Here is a 23,061-nt window from a genome sequence, read left to right as displayed (position 1 = left end):
TCCTTGCTTCCCCAGCCACTCAGGTCATCTTGGCTCCTGTATCCCTCAACACACAGACTCCTTTTCCTCAAGATACGGCTTCTTGGATAAATGGCCGCCAGACCCTTTAGGGAACTGAAGCAAACCTTATGTACTTGGTCCTGCAGGATATCCGGCTGATTCTCCAGTCACAAGGAGGAATATATAAAACTGGTCAGTTCTGGAAACTCGACAAGTGATTACGACTCTCCCCCTTTATTATTAAATTTTAAATTCTTTTTTATTTTGTTTGGAATTGTAATTGAATGGTAATGAAGACATGACTGCTCCTAGGTGTGAGCATGAGGAGGAGGTTTTTATTGTAGATGTGAGGGAAAAAACAGCCAGAGGCATCTGGAAGAGTCCAGACTGACCATGGCCAGCAGAATAGACTGGGCCATGAAAGGAGGGAGAGAAGAGGAGAGTGAGAAAGAAAAGAGAGAGGGGCAAGAAAGGGGACCAGGAGAGGGAGAAGAACCAAGAAGAGCGAGCGGACAAGGAGGCCAAGAGAGCATATGGCCAAAATGGCCAAGGAATATGGGAAAGAGAGGCTGGTGGAAGGGAAGGGAAGCTCAGGGGCTGGAGACGTTTGGGGTAAGGGTGAGAAGTGCTGAGAGGAGCCAGGACTCTGTGACAGGTACTCACAATGCTGGGAGATGCTGGGGGATGCTGGGGGGGGGGGGGGGGGGGGGATGCTGGGGGATGCTGGGAGAGCTTGGTGGCCAGGGTCAGCTCTGATACGGCTTTAACAGGCACCTCAGTTAACCATTTGTCTCGAGTTTCCTCCAGACCCAACAATAATGTGATTACATCATTTCCCCTTCCCTTTCCTCCCCCCAAGCCCTCCCCCACACACCTCGTTGCTCCCTTTCAATTTCATGACCTTTTTACATTAATTGTTACTTGAATACACACACACACACACACACACACACACACACACACACACACACCCCTAAGTACACTGTGCTCAGTCCATATGATGTTGCTTGTATTTTACGGTTTCAGGGCTGGCCATTAGGAGTTGGACAACTAGTTGGTGCGCTCGTCTCTGGGGAAGACTTTCTCCCACCCTCAGCATTCCTGAGTTGCTTCTAGCTCTTTGTGTAGGGTTGAGGCCTCCTGGGCTTTCCCCACACCCACACTGGCATGTCTATCCTGTTGTCTTTGTTCAGCTCATGTTTAGGCAGCCATGTTGTGAGACTTTATGGGTGTAGTTTCTGACATTCCTAGAAGATGCAGTCTCACAGCAAATTCTCTGTTCCTCTGGCTCCTACAATCTTTCTCTCTGACCTTTCCACAATGATCCTAGAGCCTTAGGCGCAGGAGTTGTATTGTAGATATATCTGTTGGAACTGGACTCCACAACTCTGCATTTTGATTGGCTGTAGTTTTCTGTCTCTATCTCTGCCAAGAGACCTTGATGAGTGGTGAGGACTGTACTTATATATGGGTATGAGGACAAATATTTAGAATGTAGTTAGGGATTATGCTACTTTAGCACAGTGAAAGATTCATGACTTCCCTAGCCCTGGGTAGTTAACAATTCTTTATTTTCATGTCCAGCCCACTCTACTGTGAACCGTTCCTATGGAGTGTCCTGTCCTGTTCCTAATTCTCTTGTTGCTGTGGTGGATGCAATGCCCTCTTGACTTCCCATAGAACATAATTGGATGGTTACTTTTCTAGGTTCCCCTGTATGCACCCCCTCCCCACTGCTCATTCCAGTTCCCCTTCCATAAGCTATTATGGTAGTTCTGGCTTAATCTTTTTTTTTATTATATGCCATTGCTGTTGCTTAGTTTGCAAGAGATATCCTTGCAGAATATTAGCACTAGCTGCCTGGTGCTTACAGGTGATGACACCCGGTCAGAGCCTCCACCCGTAGGGGAACCTCTTCCTCATGCATACTTATAACCCATATTCTCTTCATCCACTGAGCCTCTAGTTCTGCTTTGCAGCTTCCTGATATCTGCTGGTGCGAGCCGGCTGGTACCTGAAGTCCTGTTTGGGTCTTGTCTCTTCTTCTCATAGCCCACTTAGTTGGTTTGTAAGGTGACCCTTTGGGGCTAGATCCTGAGGGAGGCTGTGTTTTTTTTTTTTTTTTCAGTGACTCCTGTGTTATCTTTAAAGAAAGGTGGGGCATTACCATTGAACAGGGGTGAGTAAGTTACTGGAAGGACATATGGCTTTGGGGTTCAAGACCTTTTAGTGCATCATTTCAGACTATTCCCATCTAGACTCTCAGGGTCCCCCTTTCCCCAACCACATCCTCAGCTGGAATTGAAAACTCAACCTTTTCTCATCTCTTCTTTACTTGCAATTAAACCAGATGCCATATCTCAGATGAGTCCGCCATATGGCCGCAAAAGGTCAGTCTCCTTTTCGGGCTCTCACACTTTTGACATCAGCTCACAATTGATTGCCTTAGATTTTTGCTGCCTTTTCTAACTCCCTGATAGTTAGTGCTCAGGCACTGTGGTTTCCTCGGAATAGCTCAATGGCTGGAGCTGTGCATCCTTTGGCCAATTCCTTCTGCTTGGATCCCATCCTGCTGCATCACTGATGACTGTTGTAACATGTGCACCAGCGCACACGAGAGCTGTGCATGCCACACTTCCATGAGGGATGGAGTCTCTGTAGTCCATGGACCCACGGACAATACAGCTCCTGAACATCACTTTAGACTCAGCTTTCTGAGACCACTCCTGATAGCCATCATTGTAGCCTGAGTTTCCCAGGAAACACTCCAAGGCAGAGCTTCATTAACATGATAATAGTTTTAGAGACTTAAAGAATAGAATCTTGGAGAGTGTAAGGACATAATTAGACAGAGAAAGGGGCCGGGTTTTTACAGTAAATTTCTAGCAGTGGTTTTACTTGGCCCATGAAAGGGAAGGGTGCCTCAGATCTAAGTGAAGGAACTGGGCCATTGACTGTCAATCAACCAATTTTTGGCTGTTACTTTCCTCTAGGACACACCCTTCACTGAGGCAGCTGCCTTTGGCCAAAGATAACTCTTGGTAAGAGACTCAACTATGAGTTGCTGGCAGATGTGCTAGGCAAAATCATAGCCCCCATGGATGTCTATATCCAATTCCTGGAATTTGGGGAAAATGCTGTTTTATGACGAAGGAGCTTTAAAGTTGTGTCTGTGATTAAAATGGGGAGACTATCCTGGACAATCCAGGTGACCCCAATGTGATTACCAGGTCCTCAGAGAAAGAAGAGGGAAAGAAGAGTGTCAAGATGTGATGGGAAAGTTTCAGCTTCCACGATGGAATGGGTCTATGAGCTGAGGAATGCATGAGACTTTCAAACCCTGGCAAAGACAAAAGCCCAAAGCAGACAGCACCAACAAAACAACAACAAACAAACAAAACAAACAAACAAACAAACAAAGAAACAGGTTCCTTTCTAGAATCTCTACAGAGAAGAATGTAGGCTTATTAACACCTAGATTTTAGTCCCGTAAGACCCATTTCAGACTTAAAAACAAACAAACAAAAAACCCAAACCTCAGAATTATAACATAGTTTTTAAAAAACGCACTTAATCTCGTCTTAGAACATAAATAACTAAATGTGTGGAAATTTGTTCCAGTAGCTATTATTATAGCAGACTGTACGCCTACAACCAGGGAACGGCTCCCTTGTTTGTCGTGTGTGTGGGTATGTCCGTATATCTGCATATGTGGGATATGTGGGCCGTGTATTTGTGTGCAGTGTATGCAGGTATATGTACGTGTAAGCATGGGCAAGAGACCAAAGAAAGATGCCAGGCGACCTGAGATATCACTCACTGGCTTGTTCTCTTATAGCACCTGGGCTAAGCTGGCCGCCAGCAAGCCCAGCAATCAATCCTCCTCTCTCTGCTTCCAGCTCGCAGCTCTGGTGTGGCAGCTACGTGGCTTCCTTTTGTTTTCAAGTGGGTACTGGGATCTGAACTCATCTCCTCATGCTATGCAGCAATGGCTCCTATCCCTCCAGTCCTGGCTCCCAGGGTTCCTCAAGGAGGCTCTCTGACAGTCGCCTCCCGTGAGATATGTCCCATGCCACGCCACAGGCAACACAGAGCATTGTCTGGGCCTAAAACTATTTTGTCTTCTCTCCTCGGCATGCTTACCATATTCCCAATACCAAGATCCATTTCAGCCAGTTCTGGTGAAACTTTGAGATCAGAGTTTCCACCCAGGCCTGTAGCTCTGTCTCCCATTGCCCATGCTATGACACAGGAACACAGCGATCCGGGTTTGTTAGCGTTGCTTTGGCCTGGCTCTCGGTTGCTTCTGTGTGTACTTTACGGATCATCTTTCTGCTCTTGTCTTTCTTGGCAAACCGCTTGTCCTTCAGAGCTTTCTTCTGCTGTTCTGACTGGCATTTCTCTCATGGTGCTCAGGCATTGTGAGGGATGCTCCACTTTAAGCCAGAGGCCGTAAATTTAGTGCCTGAAATGTAAAACACAGAAATGGAAAACTTGGGCTGGGGATGCTCAGTGGTAGAGTGCTTGCCTAGCAAGTGCTAGGCCTTGGGTTTGATGCCCAGAAGAGCTCATGTGCGCACCGCCCCCACACACACACACAAATAAAACGTTCAAAAACTTGTTTGAATTCTGTGTATCCAGTCTTCGGCTTCTCCTCTCTATCCCCCTTGGCCATTACTTACAAACTTCTATAGGAAAAAGCAATAAGCAAAGCCACCACTTACCCCCACCCTTTACCCAGATTCTTTCCCTCAGTGTTCTCTCTCTGAGAAGGAAAGAGGGAAGGGAAGAAAGAAAACTATAAAGACCACCAACTGCGATCTTGGTGCCGCTGTGCCAAACCCTTGGTACTGACTTAACTCCATCAGCAGGCTTGGTGCTGCTGTTTCTTTACACAAACACAAAGGGAGTTCTGCTTCTTTATCTCCAAAGTCGGCATCCTTTACTACATTGCTGAGAGACACATGAATGCATCTTTCGTTGGTAGACAATGGAATTTGGCTAAATCCTGCTCACCTCTTCATTGATTATAAAAGGGCCATGAGCCTGTGTGATTCAGAGTCACATCTTATCCCTATCTCAAGCTCTTCTGGGGCCTGCATGGCATCCTCACATCTGGGGCCTGCATGGCATCCTCACATCTGGGGCCTGCAGGGCATCCTCACATCTGGGGCCTGCAGGGCATCCTCACATCTGGGGCCTGCAGGGCATCCTTTTCAGTGGTCTACACATTTTCTCCCAGAGGACTTGTAAAACATGAGGCTCTGACTGATTGTGAATTTTTGTGAATTAAGAGAAAGTAAAAGATTTGCCTCCTCTTTCACACTTCGGCCAGGTACTTTGATTCAGCATTGTCACACCTCTGGTCCCCTTTGCCATTCTAACAGGTTGACCTTCCCTTTCCCAGACATGCCATTGTATCTACTGTAGACATTGTTCTTCCTCCTCCATAACAAATTAGGAAAGAGGCCTTCCTCTGCCCCTTAAATCTTCTCTCATGATAAAACCACTCCCATATTCTCTCTCTCTCTCTCTCTCTCTCTCCTCTCTCTCTCTCTCTCTCTCTCTCTCTCTCTCTCTCCCACCCCTCTCTCTCTCTCTCTCTCTCTCCTCTCTCTCTCTCATTCTGTCCCGGCAGGTGGCTGGGTTGGTTTCTCAGCTGGGTCGGTTTCTATACCTGTACCTTCAGTTTGCTTCTCAAATGACATCTCCATTCTTCACAGCTCTGACCTTCTTCTTGGCTAATTTCCAACTACGGTAGCGGATAGCTCTGGCTTTGCCAGGCACTCCAGCTTTGAATTGCCAAGGGCACCAATAAATCACCTTTTACTTTTCTCCCTTCTTATTCCACACCTCAAATCTCCCTCCCTTAGGCCAGACACTGCTCTTTGGAAATTTATGGAAAAAAGCCGCCAGTCGGCCAGCTCCTCCAAACAGCTTTTGGCTTGTTGTCTACCCAGTAAACAGAAAACTTGGAAACATTTTCCAGAATTTTTTCACCTTTCTTACCTTCCAGCCTTTGTAGCCAGGCCAACCTGGGATTCCACTCCAGAATCTGAACACAGGAAATAAGCTTAGGAACCACCTAGGTTTGTTGGTTCCTGGGCATTCTTAGGCTTGGAGAATATTTCTGTCTGGCTCCGCTGGCGGCAGACCTCTGAGGGCAGAGTGAGGACAGCTCAAAAGCCAGCAGCAGAGCTGTACCCTGTGTCCTGAGCCTGGTCTTACAACAAAACAGGAAGAGACGCGCATCTTTCAGGCTCCGTGTTAACACCGCACATGAAGTGCAGCGAAGGTCAGACATTTCGGAGGGGCCCGTTCCCTAGGAACTGCCAAAGGGTTTGCAGTTGCCTTCTGTTGGGAAGATTCAAGTTTATTCTTTGGAATGTTTGTGGCCATTCAGCTCAAAAATATAGTCCTCTCCCTGGTCCTTTATGCTTGTCCTTGTGGCTTTTTGTAAGATAAGGCAACTTTCTTGGAGACCCGATCACGTCTGGTTGGTGAAAATGGCAGACGTTTTTCTCTGGGGAAAAGGTTATGTCTCATTCCCACACATTTATTACAGACTACAACCATTAGGGAATCTGAAGACTGACTTTTCAGCTCATTATTCCCTCCCGTATATCTTTCAGTCTGTTTACAAAGGATAACCTATCTGTTTACCAAGGAAGACAATAATATTTTAGATTGAGGATCTTGGTTCTCCCCTGCTTAGAAGGATTTCTGTTCACATAAGCTTTCAGTTGAGCCCTAGGAATCTGGAATGCAGTGGGACTAGCCAAAATTCTGGGCAAACCCTGATGAAAAATGTCTCCTGAGATCGCCCATGCTCTTTCCAAGGGAGAGTGGGTCCACAGACCTATGAAGTTAGAAGTCTTTGCTGATACCCAGTGATGAAGAGACCACAAGGAGGAGATAAGGAAAAGGGGACCCACTTGTGTCTGACCTATGAAATTTGAAGCAAATAGTGGGAGTCCCAGAATGACACTTTCTGAAAAATCTTTATCAATGGGAGTCTCTAGGAGATGGAAGATTTGGATTTTCTACAGTTTGATAGAGTAGGGAAAATACATAATTTTTAATTTTTTAAATAAAGATTTACTTATTTGATTTTATGTTTTTGAGTGTTTCGCTTCCATGTATGTGCACCATGTGGGTGCAGTGCCCATAGAGGCCAGAAGAGGGTGTCAGATCCCCTGAAACTGGATTTGCACACAGTTGTGAGCTACCATGTGGGTGCTGGGAACCAAATCCAGGTCCTCTGCAAGAGCAACAGGTGCTCTGCACAGCTCAGACATCTGTGCACACCTGACATAGTTCTTGTGTATGCTTGCTTGCCTCACTCTTACCACTACCTTCTCCGGTCAAGCTGTACATTTCCACACCTCCAGGGGCTGCACATTGGCAGTGATTGCCAGTTAACCATCCATGTTCTTCATTATGTACACTCAGTAAAAAAGTGCGTGCAGGAGGTACAGGACTTGATAGAGTCCTTTGTTTGACTTATTGGACCTTGCCAATGAAGAGGTAGATGGGAACCTCTGAGACTACACCCCTGGGAGGGACCTCGAAAATGTTTGTATTTGGTATATGGCTCAGAGTCTCATCATTACCGAATGTTTTGACTTTGAAATTTCTCTCGTTAACACAGTTTACGAAGGTCCTTGCTGCACAGAGTGTTCTTCAGGCATCATGGAACATGACGAAGGGAATTGTCCTTGATTTTAGACAGTTTAAGGACATGTGTAGTGGAATATTATTTTAACTATGTAAAGCTGTGTTACATTTGTTTACGCTGCATTTGGTTAATAATGTGAGGATGTGTGTTTAATTATGTAAAGATATATTGCATCTGTTTCACCTTGTCTCCAAAGGCACCTGATTGGTCTAATAAAAAGCTGAATAGCCAATAGCTAGGCAGGAGAGGGATAGGCGGGGCTGCCAGGCAGAGAGAATAAATAGGAGGAGAAACCTAGGCCCTAGAGAAAGGAAGAAAGAGAAGGAGGAGGAGGAGAGGGACATGTCTGGGGCTGGCTAGGCAGTCGCAAGACAGACAGACGTGAGAAGCAGTGAAAGCAAGATATACAGAAGTAAGAAAGGTAAAAAGCCTGAGGCAAATGGTAGATAAAGAGAAACAGGTTAATTTAAGTTAAAAGAGCTAGCCAGAAATGACCCTAAGCTAGGTCAAGCATTCATAACTAATAATAAGTCTCTGTGTCATGATTTGGGAGCTGGTTGGTGGCCCTAAGGAAAAAGCCTGGTACAGACGTGTGTGTGTGTGTGTGTGTGTGTGTGTGTGTGTGTGTGTGTGAGAGAGAGAGAGAGAGAGAGAGAGATAGAGAGAGATAGATGAATTTTCCCTTGATCAAAAAGCCACCTGGGAGTCACCTGGAGTTCAGCGTTCCCACTGCTTCTGAATCTCTAAAGCCACAAATGAAGCTGGGCAGTAAGGTGGCTCCAGACATGCAGCTCTGGCTGAGCTGAGATCACGGTTTGAACTTCTGGCTTTATTAATGTCAGTCTCTTCTATACTTCACTGTCAGTCACACTTCAGCCTCGCGGTGCCTACATGGTTCTCCTGGAACGTGGAAGACTGTGATCGCAAAGTACTTCAAGCCAAAGACTGTCTTCATCTGAGCTTAGAAAAAAAAAAAATGACCTCTAACTTCCCAATGGAGCAACTGAAGTTAGGAAATGCTTATCAGAGATCTCAGAATGTGAGTTCTCCCTCTGGCTACTGCTCCTTACCCAACATCTGTCCTTTTCCCCTCTGTATCTACTCCATCATTTTCTCCCTCCATTGGTGCTGTGTTTTCAACTCGAAATGTTCCCCCTAGGCCAATATGTTTGAACATTTGGCTTCTAGCCGGTCACACCGGGAATTCGAGATCTTTAGAGGGTGGAGGATTGTGAGGCTGAGCCCGGAGGTTTTTTTCAGCCCAGTCCCACTTCTTACTGACTCTCGGCTTCTGGACTGTGGTGCAGTGTGACAAGCTGCCCCTGCTGCTGCGACCACGGCTTCCTGTCATGACGGACTGCATCCCTCTTGAGCTGCAAGCCAGAAGAAACTATTCCTTGTGTGTTGCTTTTGTGGGGGTATTTTTGTCACAGCAACAGAAAAAACCAGCTAAGATAAAGCGGGTATGCGTCGTCTTCTGGGGCTGGCTAAACCCCAAGCAGCTACGTGCAGCCCGTGGAGGCTCTGTTAAGACACCAAAATGCAAAGGTTAGAACAGGCTTGAGAAAGAACGTATTTGCCAATCCAGTGCTGGAGCAGCTATTGGGCTAGAGGGAGTTTGAAAATCCCAATCATGCCGAGAGTGGATATGGGGAACAGTAGGCGAAACTGGAGCTCTACTAGGCGTCAGGTCAAGGATGTAGCGAGACCACAGCAGGGCAGAGAGACCCAGAGGCTGAGAGGTGTAGAACCCGAGGAGGAGGTTGACTGTGGGTCTCAAAGGTGCTGCCTGTGAGTAGGACTGATTCTGAGGCCTGTTTTCAGATGGTATGGATCATACAGGACAGAGTCAGGCCTGCTAGAAAAGGGGTTGAGTATGAAGGAGGATGAAGACCTTGAAGATGACTTAGTCCAGACTCGGTATGTGGTCTATGATCTCCTTCTGGTCCCACAAGATCATTTTGTGCTCTAGACAGTGTTCAGCTCTTGATAGCCAACTACAGCTGACTTCAACAGCCAGTTTTTTTTTTCTTTCTAATTGTTTTGTTTGTTAGGTCTATCTCTTAGTGAGCTCTCTGACAATTGAACTGTGCCATCTTGAGATTCTGTCATGGAACCTGGGATCATGAATGGTGGAATAAGATGAGCAACTAGCAATAGCTTCCTTATAATGCCTCTGCTTTCCACAGCTTCTGAGGAAGAAGACAGACACATTCTGTACAGAACCCTCACTCCCAAGGGATGCCCATTGTTATTGGATGAGGCAGGACTGTAGCACAGGGACCTCCATATTTTCTTATGCGTACCACCTGCCACCTGCCAGACTGGCTTTCAGATCACCATGTTCACTGGTTCATTTTGGACCAGTACTGACTTTTGGGCCTCCAGACCTAACTTTCAACTGTGAACACGATTGCAGCCATTCTTCTGGACTCTGACCTTGGATTTATTTTCTGCATTTACAGGACACACATACTCTACAAATTAGTCAGTGTTTTAACCCTCCTCACCTCATGTCAGGACTCTTCAAATGCGGATCCAGAATCTACTGAAATTAGAGCAAGCTGTGAAAACGGTGAAGAGAAAGTGAAGACTCATTCAGTCTTGACCTGGGTCCATTGAAGTGGTTTTCCAGCATTGCCTGGCTGTAAGTCTCTGCCCTCTGGTTCACTCTGTTCTTCAGTTACTGAACCACTGACCTCACTGTGACACCACAGACTTCCTGTTCCTTCCTGTCAGGAGGGCCCCTCATCCTGGAGGCCCTCTGCTGCTCTCTTCTCTTCTATCTGGTCCTTCACTTTTTCCTCAGTCACATTGAGAGGACTCACCTTGTGCTGTAATATAGGTCCGGTGCCCCCAGAGGTACCCAAAGCCACACTAAGTGGGACAGCGTTGGCCTCTGTTTTCCCCCTGCCCTGAGATGTTCAAGAGGGTCACTGAAAATGGGGTGAGGTTTCTGCAGGTCCAGTCACTAGAGAAGTTGTCTGTGTTCCTTTCTAAATGGAAGAGAGGGGATCTGGAAATGTAGCCTCAGGGTGACTGAACATGGAGAAGATGAATAATAGCAATAAATGCCTGCCCTCCACAATTACTACAGAAAGAATGTTAACAGCTCTTCATGAACCCATTCTTGGTTCTGTGATTTTTAGTGTAAATATAATAATAAAGGCAGGTTTTATAAAGGTAGTCTCAATGAAAAGGTTTTTGCAGCCTTTCCATTCTGACTGGATCATGCTAACTTGCAGCAGGAGGCAAGGAAAGCCAGGGCTTCTCCTGGGATTTCTGCTGGAATTTGGCTCAGCCTCCAGGTCAGAGGTGGAGAAGCAGCTCGGTGTTGTTGGGAGAAAGGAGAACAGGCACCATTGTTAGTTCTTGCTGATAATAATGCGGCCTGCGTGGGCAGACATGGCTCATCCATCGGCTGGGGGAACATGTGTCTCAATGCCTGGGTTGTTCCTCACTTTTGCGTAGAGTGAAGCTTGGCAGGCTAGTGGGAATTAGGAAGCCTGTTCATCCTGGTAGAAATTCTTGTTTGAGAAACCCACTTCTATATATTAGCTTGGGGGCATCGTGAGGCTGGTTAGAAAACCCAAAGCTAGTTTCTGCAGCCTGTGGGCTCTCTCTTGTGTGTCCCTTAAAAGGGACTTTTGAGAAATTGTTCCTAGAGAAGCAAGCTCTTTGCTTTGTGCTCACCCACATACTTATTTTCTGAATGTTGTCAGTTATAAGGCAGACAGCGTATTTGCTCAGGCAAGTAAGGACAGACATGCCTTTGGGGTTGGAGGGCCGCCGATGGTGAAGGAGCTCAGAGGCTGGGAAGCCCTGGATTTTCCACATGGGATGTCTGTCCAATGTACTCCAGAACACCTGGGCCCTTAGAAGCAAGGGTTTGAAGTCTGTGACAAACGTCCTTGAGAAGGCCATGTATGATCTTGGCTCTGTAGCTCATGTTACTTACACATCAATATGTATTGCTCTCTATTAATGGGCTTTTGATTCATTAGCCAGCACAGAACTATGCCTTCTCTGTTGCGTTTGCTCCCTCATCTAAGACAAAAGCAGGGGCCCTACTCTATTCTCTAGTAATGTTGAGTCAAAGGTACCCAAGGTCTCCAAAAGGACAGGTCCTTTGTGTTCTTAGACATAATTTTTCTATGGATAAAGTGAGATACAGAATGAGTGGATGTAGATAAAACTAGCTACCTATAGAGGATTATGTTGCTCCTCATTTGCTTCCTATTGAAAAACACATCTGTTAAGTAAGCAGTAATATCTATGTTCCTCTGCAGACAAGACTTTGACAAGCATGCCTCAAGAAGTCTGTCCTCCACTACACCAGCAAAGCAGGGCTCTTTATCATGAAGATCTTGGGCCATTCAGGCTCACTTGGCATCGAGCAGAGATATGAGAGGCTGGCATTGGGGATAGAATGGTCATCAGCAATATTTTAATTAATTAATAATTTCTTCCCATGCTAGGAGTCAAACCCGGCCTTTTCGCATACCAGGACCACTGAGCTCCACCATCAGCCAGTCAGCAGTGGTTTAAAAGTCAACTAGACTGGAGACTGGCAAGATGCCTTCTGAGTGGATATAAAGAAAAAAGAGAAGAAGGGCAAAGACCAGGTATCCTGTCACTCTAGATGGAGGGGGACAGAGAAACCAGCAAAGGCAGGCACAGTGAGAAGAGAAGAATCAGACAGAGGAAGTGGTCATCTCTGAGCCTGGCTCTTAGGGCTCATTTATCTTTGACACTTAGTGGAATGGAATGGATCAAAACCACCAAATCAGTGCAGAGCATAGCTCATCAGTCTGTACAGTTCCCTTTTCAGCCCTCCCTGGAATTTTCTGCACATTTCTACTCTGTGGGCATGCCAATCAGGTTCTGATTATAAGGAAACATGCCATTAAAGTTTAAGACTGTAGAAGTTATTTCCAGGTTTTGAAACTAAAACCCTCACTTTTGGGTAGCACTGTAGAGCATTTAATTAGGAAGATGCCCCTTAGTGAATGTTGAAATTGACTCCCTCTATTTAAGGTATGGGTCAGGAGGTGAGTTATGTAGGTGGCCTTTCATCTACCTAAGTGTACCTGGTGGATGAGAATCCATATTTTGCAAAAAGCAAAGGGAATTAAATCTATTTTTATCAGGATCCTGAGGATCCTTATTTGGGAGATGTCAAATCTCTTCATAAATGAAGATATTTTAGATGGCACTTTTAATTTTCTTTTTGCTATGACCAATACTTGATTAGAGGCAACTTAAGGGAGAAAGATTTTTTTTTTTGGCTTATGATTTGAGAGGAAGTCTATAATAGGAGGGAAGACCTAGCGGCAGGCATGTGAGGCAGCTGGTTTTACTCCATCCACAGTCAGCAAATGGAGTGAACAGGAAGTGGGGCTGGTGGACAGTTTCAAGCCACCCATCCCTGTCTCCTCCTGCAAGGCTCTGCCTCTGGAAGGTTTTACAGTCTTCCAAAATAGCTCCCCCAGCTGAGGGCCAATTGTTCAAACATATGAGCCTGTTGGGAACTTTTCACATTCAAACCACAACAGATGATAAAGTAAGCTAATTTTTCACGGAAAGCCGAGACCCCTTGGGTTTACGGCTGAGAAAACCCTAGTCAAAAGCACATTCCTTGAGAAATTAGAGTAATCCCTTAACCTGGAAGTGGCCTCATATTCCGAGAGCCCTGAGCTGGGTGTTCTCATCCTCTTTGGATTCATTTGTCATATAAGCAGAATCCCTTTGACAAACTTCCCTACAATGATTCTTCCATAGATGGTGGATGGCTACCCTTGCCTCTGCCAATGATGTTGTCATTATTGGAGCGGGTCAAGCTTGGGCTCATGCTCATGTGATTAGAGCTTGATGTTGTCCATCCAAAGTGCATCATCTATTGGGCCACATCCACGGGAAGGAGAGACCTGAATGCCTCCTGCGAGAAACTTTAGATCTCAAGTAGGGATAGCAGTGTGCATTACAAGATTGGTCATCTGCCTGATTCTCCCTCCATTTGAGGATGAGTCCTTTCTCTACCTTTTAGTGGCACACCAGGTTAGGCTAAAAATATGTCAGTTCCTGGATGTGCCTGGGTCTGCAACCTTCTTCCTCAGACCCCTCACCTCTACAGAAAATGCCATACCTAAATTCTATATTCAGCACTGATTGATTTAAAATCTATCCAGACTTAATAGATTACAATGAGTGTTCATTATTGTTTTGTTCAATAACTAGATATTACATGAATAATCAGAAGAGCCAAAGTACAGATTCTTAAGCCATTCTTCCCAGTAGCACCATTTGGGGACCCTTTAAGCCCCTTGATGCCTGGGGCATACCCTATGCTGATTCAATCAGAATTTGGGGAGACAACTTGATTGGTTGTTGTTATTGTTGTTTTTCCTAAATTCACTTAGTGATTCCACTTATGATCAAGCCAGCAACCACTCTGCTAAAGGAGCATTTCCCAAACTGGAGTCAGTGTAGTCCTATCCTGAGTCTTGTTGAGTGAACTGCAAATTCAAATTCAGCCGGTCTACAGGGAGTCAGGTTCCTTACAAGCGTCTCTTGAGTGGTTAGTCTGGAAACCACCATCTGAGATTTGAGTAGCAAGGTGCTCAAAGTGCCAGCGGGTCTTTGACAGTGAGCTGACAGGAAGTCTGGTGCTTACCGCTAAGTGCCAAGGGGGAGCTGGAAAGAGCTGTGAGGACAGAGAGCTTCCAGGAAGACTCCGTCCCTTCACTGTACCCGGAAGACTCAAAAAAGAGAGGTTTGGGGACATTTGACAGAGACTGAGAAAAGCCAGCTGTTGATGACAAGTCTGCTCATCAGACATTAAGGTCATACATAGCCTTGGTGTCAGAAATCCCTGGCGTGAGGATCTGCTTTGGAGCAATACTTCCATTTTCCAAGAGAATGCTGGGATGCCTCAGTTTATGAATGACCCTGGACACAGCTTCCCTTTAAAAGCAAGAGAACCAGCAGATGATGCAAGAAGGGGAAGAGAAGCGTCTGGAAAATGAAGAGAGGCTCTTGTCTCACCAGTGGTCTTTAAATAAACACGGGGATGCTGACTCAGAAAGAGCTCCCAGTGGAAAAAGCCTCTGAGAAGATCCACCTCTTGTTGCAAGAATGCCCTGCCACAACCCACCAAGGATCAGGGGAAGAAGGCTGGGGCGGGTGGAGGGCTTGGGTGGGGTCATGTCCTGTATAGAAGCATCTCTGGCTGGACTCAGAACGCACCTGTTGGGAGTGAGCATGTTCCCTTCGGTGACCGGTTACATAATGCGTCTGTTGTCCAGGACAGTGGGGACCACAGGGCTAGGCCTCAGAGATGCAGAAGGGAGCAAGTCCCAGTTGTCTTTGAGTGGCTCCCCAGCATTCACACTGAGATGCAGTGTTTGGAGTCAGAGACATCAGCACTGTACCTTGAGGACCAAGCAGGCAACAACTGAAGTTAGGACTGCCATTGACCATAAGGCTGGGGTCTGGAAACTCTCACTGGGATCTTTCTTCATCTGTCCTTCATTTCTGATTTACTAGTCCCTGCTTTTTCCTCCTCTTTCTTCTTCTCACCCTTCTTCTTCTGTCTCTCCTCTTCCAGCTCTTCTTTCCCGTCCTAATACTTAGTTGCAGTGGGGCAGTAGACATTCACACTGGGAGGCACATAACTGTACATGGGCATCCCCTGTGATCTCCAGATCTACTGTTGCTTACTAGAGAGACCAGATGGAATTTTGGCAGAGAACAGAAGGTTCCATAGCTGTAGATCCTCAGGGTCATGGTCACACAGAGCCCTCAGTAGGACATAAGTGTACTCTGGAGAGGCTGGGAGTGAGTTTCAGGGGTGGTGACTCTAGAAGTTATGCCTGAATAGAAGGAAGGTTCAGATGCGGAAGTTGCAGCCCATAGCATACACACAGTGAAGTGGTATTTTCAGTTCTCAGCTGGCCTCAGAGGTGTGTGCTGGGGCTGCCTTGGAGTCCAACACCACTGTCCTCAGAGCTGAGCTCATAGACCTGACCTCACTGCCCTTCTGGCTCATTTGCTCCATTTCCTTTTTTATAAATGGTGCTTCTGTGGCTCGAGAACTAGGGTGCCAAGGCTCATACAGTCACTGCAGGCCCTGGGGCCCTCTGCTGAAACTGGTACAAGCTTCACTGCCAGATCCCGATCGCTTCCCCGAAAGCCGTTACATGGTGTCCTCACCATGCGCTATCAGAAAGTCCTTTTATGGCAATGGGTTGGTCCTAGGAAGCCATCTGGGAGACACTCAGAACATGTAGTTGTTTTGTAAGCAGCGTGACTGTGCTCTAAAGAGGTGCCCGATGAAGAAGGAAAGACCAATTAAAATTACAGACGGGAGGAGTGTTCAGGAGGGAAGCATGATGGACTTGGGGGGTCACAGGAAAGCTCTCCGTAAGGAATACAGTAGGAGAGGTGTCCAGTGTGCCATGATGTTTCATATGGGAGGGTGTGGTCACAGTCACAGCATCTTCTTAACTTCCCTGAAATCTGTTCTAACATCTGGGCAGTTGTTCCCAGTCTTGGTGTTTATCTTATTCTTGATCAATCTCTTCCTTTTCTGGGGGAGTGCTCACAAGGTCTCTGCAACTTATTTTTCCTGTGAAGTAAGTGTGAATGGAGCTTGGAAACTTAGTTTATTATAGACACCTTGGCAGGGGAGATACCATGGCCACAAAGGTGGTTTTTCCAGAGTGAACCTCATCCATTGCACTCATGATGAGCCGACCCCCGTGATTTCCCCCAAATTCTGGAAACTCGGCTGCATAATTTGTGGTCATGGGGGACTGTGTTTGCATTCTCCCCTGAGGAAACAAAAGAAAATTTTATATTGTTAATTAGATGTGCAAAGAAAATACACATCTTTATTTTCTGTCGTGCATTTGTTCTTGTTCTTGGATGAAAAATACTCTCCTAGTTAAATCATCTCAGATTCCTTTGGTTTGAAAATATCTTTGATTTTAAAAATGGTCAATGTGAGGGAAACAACATTTCAGTAAATTCCCACCTTTCACTTTTCTATTTCTGTCATTTCTTCTTTCTAAGACAGGGGCCTCACTAATGGGGTGTGGAGGGGCCTCAGGTCCTTGCATGTGGGCTCATCTAAGCCAGTTCCATAGGATCAACTTCAAATGAAGATGCTGGTGTTCTTGTGGAGTTCATTCTATTCTCTGTGAAAGTAGTAGATGGCCCTGGTCCCTGTCCCTGTGCAGAGCACCCTATGGCAGCCAGTCCTCCCATCAGCTAAGGGCCACGCACAGCTCAAGTTCATTGCCTGTGACATGAATGTTTGTGTTTCATTGAAAACCAGGTTAAATTTTAATCTTCTCTTTGACAGTGTAGGGAAGTAGAGCATCACTGGAGGGATTCAGGTAATGATGACTCTTACCTCAAGGTGGACTAGTTATGCTTGTAAAGGCTGGAGGGAATGGCTTGTCATAACAACATGGCCCTCTCTCTGAATACCCATTGAGAGCTCAATGGGACAACGGTAAGGCAGTAAGCCAAGGCTCTAGCAATCAAATAAGTGATTTTCACCTCAATACCAGTTGCCCAATTCACTATGTAATTCGTGAAAGATCAGAAGTGACCAGTTAAAAGGGTAGATTGAAAATTCTACAGGTGGCATGTAATCCCGTCTCTTGGGAAGTAGAGGCAGGAATGTTAGGAGTTCAAGGCCACTCTCAGTTACATAAAGTTTGAGGCCAGCCTGGATTACATGAGACCTTGTCTCACGAGGTGGGGAGTGGGGTGGGGGGGGGGAGGGAGAGAGGGATAGAGGAAGAGGGAGGGAGGGAGAGAGGCTGTTTTAGTAAAGCCACCAGCTTAGAACTAGAACTGGGCCACTGCCCCAGGTGGGCAAGGAATGTATCTAATGACAGTTTCTTTTATTCACTCATGTCTTAATTGTGATGCTGCTCTATTGTGTGATTACAGCTTTGGAATTCTAATTCTGTTCTTCAGTTGCAACTCCAGACAACTTGCAAACCCTTCTGTTTTCCTCAGATGATGACCATATTAAGTTCAAATGCCCAGGACTTAAAATGAAACCTCTGAGAAAGAAAATAACCAAACCCTACCACCACCACCAAAACCAATAACCAAACCACCACCACCAAAACCAATCACCAAAACACCACCACCACCACCACCACCACCACCACCACCACCACCACCACCACAACTGATAACCAAATCACCACCCGAACCCGAAGGAACAAAGCACTACACCAAGGCTTCCTGAACGGCTACTGAGAGAAAGCTGATTGGTTGGTACTTGGCACACAAGCCTGGCTTCGTGACGTCTACAGTTTGAGCCACAGCTTGTTTCTCGACTCTCACCTCTCAAATCTGTCCTTTGTGAGATTTTTTTTTTTTCTAAATCTTACTTAGCAGACAAGTTTTATTTCCTCAAACCAGGTGGTACCTTTCAACAACTGCCTTTGTTGAAGTCATCAAAGCCTAACTCCACGGAGAGTCTTCTCTGGTGTTCTGTCCCTGGTCCCTCTGCTTTCTTTAGGGAAAGCCTTCCCAGTGACCTCACCCACTGAGGGGACCTCTGCCTGTGGGCTCCAGCGCTCTCTGCTCCCACTGCCTTCCCCCACAGCTTGTTTGTTTGGACAGCTGTCTTGTAGATTTGTAAGGCCCTGAGGACACATCTTTGCCCCTCCACATTCAGGGTCTCCTGCAAATTCTGGCCACAGCCATTATTAGTCATTACTGATAAAGACTCCGAAATAATAACAATTTTCTTTGATGAGAGAGGGAACAGAGTTTATGAAATTTTAAGAACAACCCAACAGGCATGTGACAGGTAGAATCAGATGGCAGGCCCATTTCATGCTTCTGATTAAAAGCATTACAGATTGGATTCTCACCTTCTCCACAATAAAGCTATCTATCTATCTATCTATCTATCTATCTATCTATCTATCTATCTATCTATCTATCTGTTGGTTTGTTTATTTATTGAGACAGGTTCTCTCTACAGAGCCCTGGTTGTTCTGGGACTTGCTCTATAGAGCTTGAATTTAGAGATCCGCCTGCTTCTTTCTCCCGAGTGCTGGGATTAAAGATGTGCACCATCACAGCCCATAATAAAGTTTCTTACTTGCAGCTTAATACCCAAGTTGTTACATTTATTGGCCCGGGATGCAAAAATGTCTTTTCATTTATCCACTGGAAGGGGACTTAGAACTGGACATTGAATCTTTTTCAATGCTTTTGGAATAACAAATGTTCTGTTGAAAAACTATTTAAGTCCAGTATGAGTTGTTTCCTCAAAAGCAGTGAAAAAACTTGTCAGCCCCCCACCCTCCTTTTGTGATCCTACTCACGTGGGAGTCATTGAATCAGATGGAGAAATTTTCTATTGAGGCAGATAATGAATTTTTCTAAGGGAGACAATGTTTCCTAGGTATTCGGGGCTTTTGTGTACATAGTTAAGAATTCAGAAATAACTGCACAGATGACACAGACTTATCAATAACGGCTCTGTTATCCAAAATGCAACTTGTATTCCAGAGAAAATTCAAATATTTTTTTTTTTTAAATTCCAAGAATTTGGAGAACTAAATTACAGAAATACACATTTTTTTTTTTTTAATTTTTGCACCAGCCTTTGTTTGATAACACTGCCAAATATATAACAGAGCATTGTGGAATATCGGAAAGATAGCAGTGTGGCTGTGAAAGGGAGGCTGCCTGGCCCTGCCTGCCCTGTGGTGGCAGGTGGGTACTGGGGTGCAAATTCTGACTGTTGCTGATTTGCTGAAGCTAGTGTTTGGGTCTAGGATGGGCCTTTTGGGCATATATACATATGTACATATATATATATATATATATATATATATATATATATATATATATATACACACACACACACACACACACACATGTATGTCCATATGTATGTATGTAGAAGGCTTGGTTCTCGGCCTATAGAACCACTGGGGAGTGGTACAACTTTCATAAGTGAGCCCAGTGGAAGGAAGTGAGTCAATGGGAAGTTTCTCTGAGGGGATGAGACAGTAGGACCCTGGCCCCTCCTCTTCTGACTTTGAGTAGTCCCCTTAGCCTTGTTTTCCTGTCCTGACGTATTGTGTTGACTTAGGCCAAAGTCAACAGGCCCGAGGGAGCAGATTAAAAGGTCTGCATCTGTGAGGGAAAACAAATTGTTTCTCTTTCGGAGTTGATTTATATCCTGTATTTGCTGTCGTAAAGGAAAGCTGACTAATGGGGCTGGTGGGAGGAGCTTTCGGCAGTCATCTACCTGGCTCTCGCTCTCACCTTCTCTAAGTGGTCATTCAGTCCGGTCCAGACCCAGATCCAAGGAAGATGTCACTGAGAAAGTGGTGAGGTCCTTTGTCAGTATTGGATCCAGCAGCTCATACTGCCAGGGCTCTGGCTGCCATTTTACCAGGCCATGATGCCTGGAGACTGTAAAGCTGTGCTGTGATGCATGGAGACTGTAAAGTTGTGCTGAGATAGAACTCAGCTGCTGCAGGAGCCACCGTGGGATACATGCCCACACAAGTAGAATTCAAATTATATTTTAAAGATTCATTTTTAAGTGTGTGTGTGTGTGTGTGTGTGTGTGTGTGTGTGTGTGTGTGTTTGAGCATGTGCATGCTTGTGAGTGCAGGTTCCCATGGAAGCCAGTAGAGAGTGCTAGATTCCTTGGAGCTGGAGTTACAGGTGATTATGGGTCATCCAATATATTTGCAAGGAACTGAAGTTGGGTCTTCTGCAAGAGTAGTGTACATGCTTTTAATTTTGGGGGATGCTCTAATGTGTTGCTTTGCTTGATTGATAAATAAAATGCTGATTGGCCAGTAGCCAGGAAGGAAGTATAGTATAGGCAGGATAAGAAGAGAGGAGAATTCTGAGAAGTGGAAGGCTGAGTCAGGAGACGCTATAAGTCACCGCTGCCGCCATGAGAAGCAAGATGTGAAGGCAAAACTAGGAAAAGGTACCAAGCCACGTGGCTAAACATAAATAAGAATTATGGGTTATATTAAGTGTAAGATCTAGCTAGCAAGAAGCCTGAGTCATTAGGCCAAACAGTTTTAGTCAATACAAACGTCTATGTGTTTATTTGGGTCTGAGTGGCTGGGGGCCCAGGTATGAGTGGAGAAAACCCAGCTACACTTAGTGACTGAGCCATTTCTGCAGCTTAGAAAATAAAAGTGATCTCAGCTTTAGGTTGACACCAGAAGGAACACTCTGGAAAGCCACTGTCTCAGGTAGGGTTTCTACTGCTGTGAAGAGACCACGGCAACTCTTACAAAAGAAAACATTTAACAGGGGCTGACTTATGGTTCAGAGGTGTAGTCCATTGACGTTGTGATGGGAAGCATGGTGGCATACAAGTATGCATGGTGCTGGAGAGGTTAGAGTTATATCTAGCTTAGAGTTCTACATCTGGATCTGAAGGCAGCAGGAAGGGACTGTGAGACACTGGGCCCAGCTTGAACATCTGCTACCTTAAAGCCCGCCCCCAGTGATACATTCCCAACAACAAGGCCACATCTACTCCAACAAAGCCACACCTCCTAAGAGTGCCACTCCCTCGGAGCCTGTGGAGGCCATTTTCTTTCAAACCACCACAGCCACTGAGCTGGGCTTGTGCTTCACTTCATTTATGACAACCTGCTTTAGGATAGGAGGCTATGGTCTATCTGGCAAGACAATAGTACCCTTGAACTACTTCTACCAGAGTGGCTGGAGGTCTTGGTAATGGCTTCCCTTGTCAGAGCTACCCTTTCAAAAGCCTCATGGTGGCATTGTCACAGTATTCAGAGAGCTATCCTCAAAGGCTTTGCATTCAAACTCGGTAGAAAAGCAGTCTGTGCTCTATGGAAGCGTTTCATAAACACATCCCCGGAAGAAATAGTACAGTTCTATGTTACCTCTGTTCCCGCAGCTGGCCAGAGCCCATGGGTGCTTTATATTTTACAGCATGCTTCCTTCAGACACCTGGAAAACAATGGAAAAAAAAAACAAAACAAACCAAAAACAAACCCTGAAATATTGCATAAAAGCCATGGTGTACCCAGGCCTGAAGAGTGGTTTGTAAGCTGCTGAGCCTCGTCAGGAGCTGGCAAGGCTGAGTGTTGTTGGAAAATGTCTGTGTTTCCTTCTAAGTCTTCATCTCCTATTTTCTTCCCTGAAGGAAAGGAATGAAACAGGAGAGAACACATTTATTTATTTTTTCTGACATTCCCTCATCTGCAGAATATTAGCTGCTGGTTTGTTATGGTCCTCCTGCTTTGCTACTGGGCCAGGAGAGAGGAAATTGGAGGTATAGGCTGAAATGACTCCTTGATTTGAAAAGACAACAATACAGCCAAACAAAATCTGCAGGCCAAGCCTCAGGCTGGTGCCTGCCGGATGAGGCTTTGGACACAAGGACCCACATTGCTTGGACTAGGGTGTGACCTTCTCAGTGAAACCTGCATCTAGTCAAACAAAAGCAACAGTCATTCCATGTGGTGAATTTTTTTTTGATAGTTACTCAACTACCTAGAGAACCTTGGAACCTCTGTTTACACGTCAGCTGAGCTGGGTGAGCATAAACACTGGCGTTTCAAACCTTGGAACTTAGCTTTACTCTTCAGCCTCAGCTGGTGTAACTGAGATGGTTGTCTGATTTGGGAGGGTGTGTGTGGATGCTGAACACTGGTGTCTGCTCAGGAGATGGCAGCTCTCTAAGGATGGGACCTTTCCCTGTGAATGTATAGCTCTCAGGGTATATTCCTTCTCTATTACATATATGCTCTCACTGTCTGGGGTGACCAATGCCAGTTCCTCATCCGGGTCTGATATGGTATGGTCTCTATTCCACTTGTCCTACTGGGAGAGGGACCTTACTGAATCTTAATTGATTTGGTGCTGAGATTCTGTTGATCGGTGATTTAGACAGTGGCCACATGTCCTGTTCTGTATCAGGAATCTTGAAGAGTCTTATTAATAAAATCAAACCTGAGCCAGGTATTGGGGTGAACTGGAAGATCAGAGAGACAGAACAAGCCACAGCTAACCTCACCTGGCCAACTTCTCAGCTGATCTTGTTTCCTCAGACCGGAAGCTTCTATGTCCTCATATCCCAATGGCTCTCAGCTGAACTGCTGCTCAAAACCTAAAAGCTTAACCAGCCAAATGCTTAACCAGCCAAATACTTCTAGTTCCTGGTCCTCATGCCCTATATACCTTTCTGCCTTCTACCATCACTCCCTGGGATTAAAGGCTCGCTTTTTGGGATTAAAGGCGTGATGAGTCACCATGCTTGTCTGTATCCTTGAACAGATGGATTTCTGCCTCTGGAATGCTAGGATTAAAGGTGTGTGCTACCATTG

At 45.7% G+C, this 23,061-nt stretch overlaps 1 long non-coding RNA gene and 1 other non-coding gene across 2 annotated transcripts; both read left to right on the top strand.

Annotated features, from left to right (window-relative positions):
* Nucleotides 1-8,533: 8,533 nt before the first annotated feature.
* Nucleotides 8,534-16,555, top strand: LOC119087876. The gene is made up of 3 exons (XR_005091376.1): nt 8,534-8,717; nt 10,144-10,325; nt 12,157-16,555. It is a non-coding gene; the product is annotated as an uncharacterized LOC119087876 (long non-coding RNA).
* Nucleotides 16,351-16,512, top strand: LOC114705930. Its single transcript, XR_003736456.1, has one exon. It is a non-coding gene; the product is annotated as a U1 spliceosomal RNA (small nuclear RNA).
* Nucleotides 16,556-23,061: the final 6,506 nt, after the last annotated feature.

Source organism: Peromyscus leucopus, chromosome 4 (assembly GCF_004664715.2).
Source record: "Peromyscus leucopus breed LL Stock chromosome 4, UCI_PerLeu_2.1, whole genome shotgun sequence".
NCBI lineage: Eukaryota > Metazoa > Chordata > Mammalia > Rodentia > Cricetidae > Peromyscus > Peromyscus leucopus.
The sequence above is the reverse complement of the archived record's forward strand: the minus strand, read 5'-3'. Positions and strand labels throughout refer to the sequence as shown.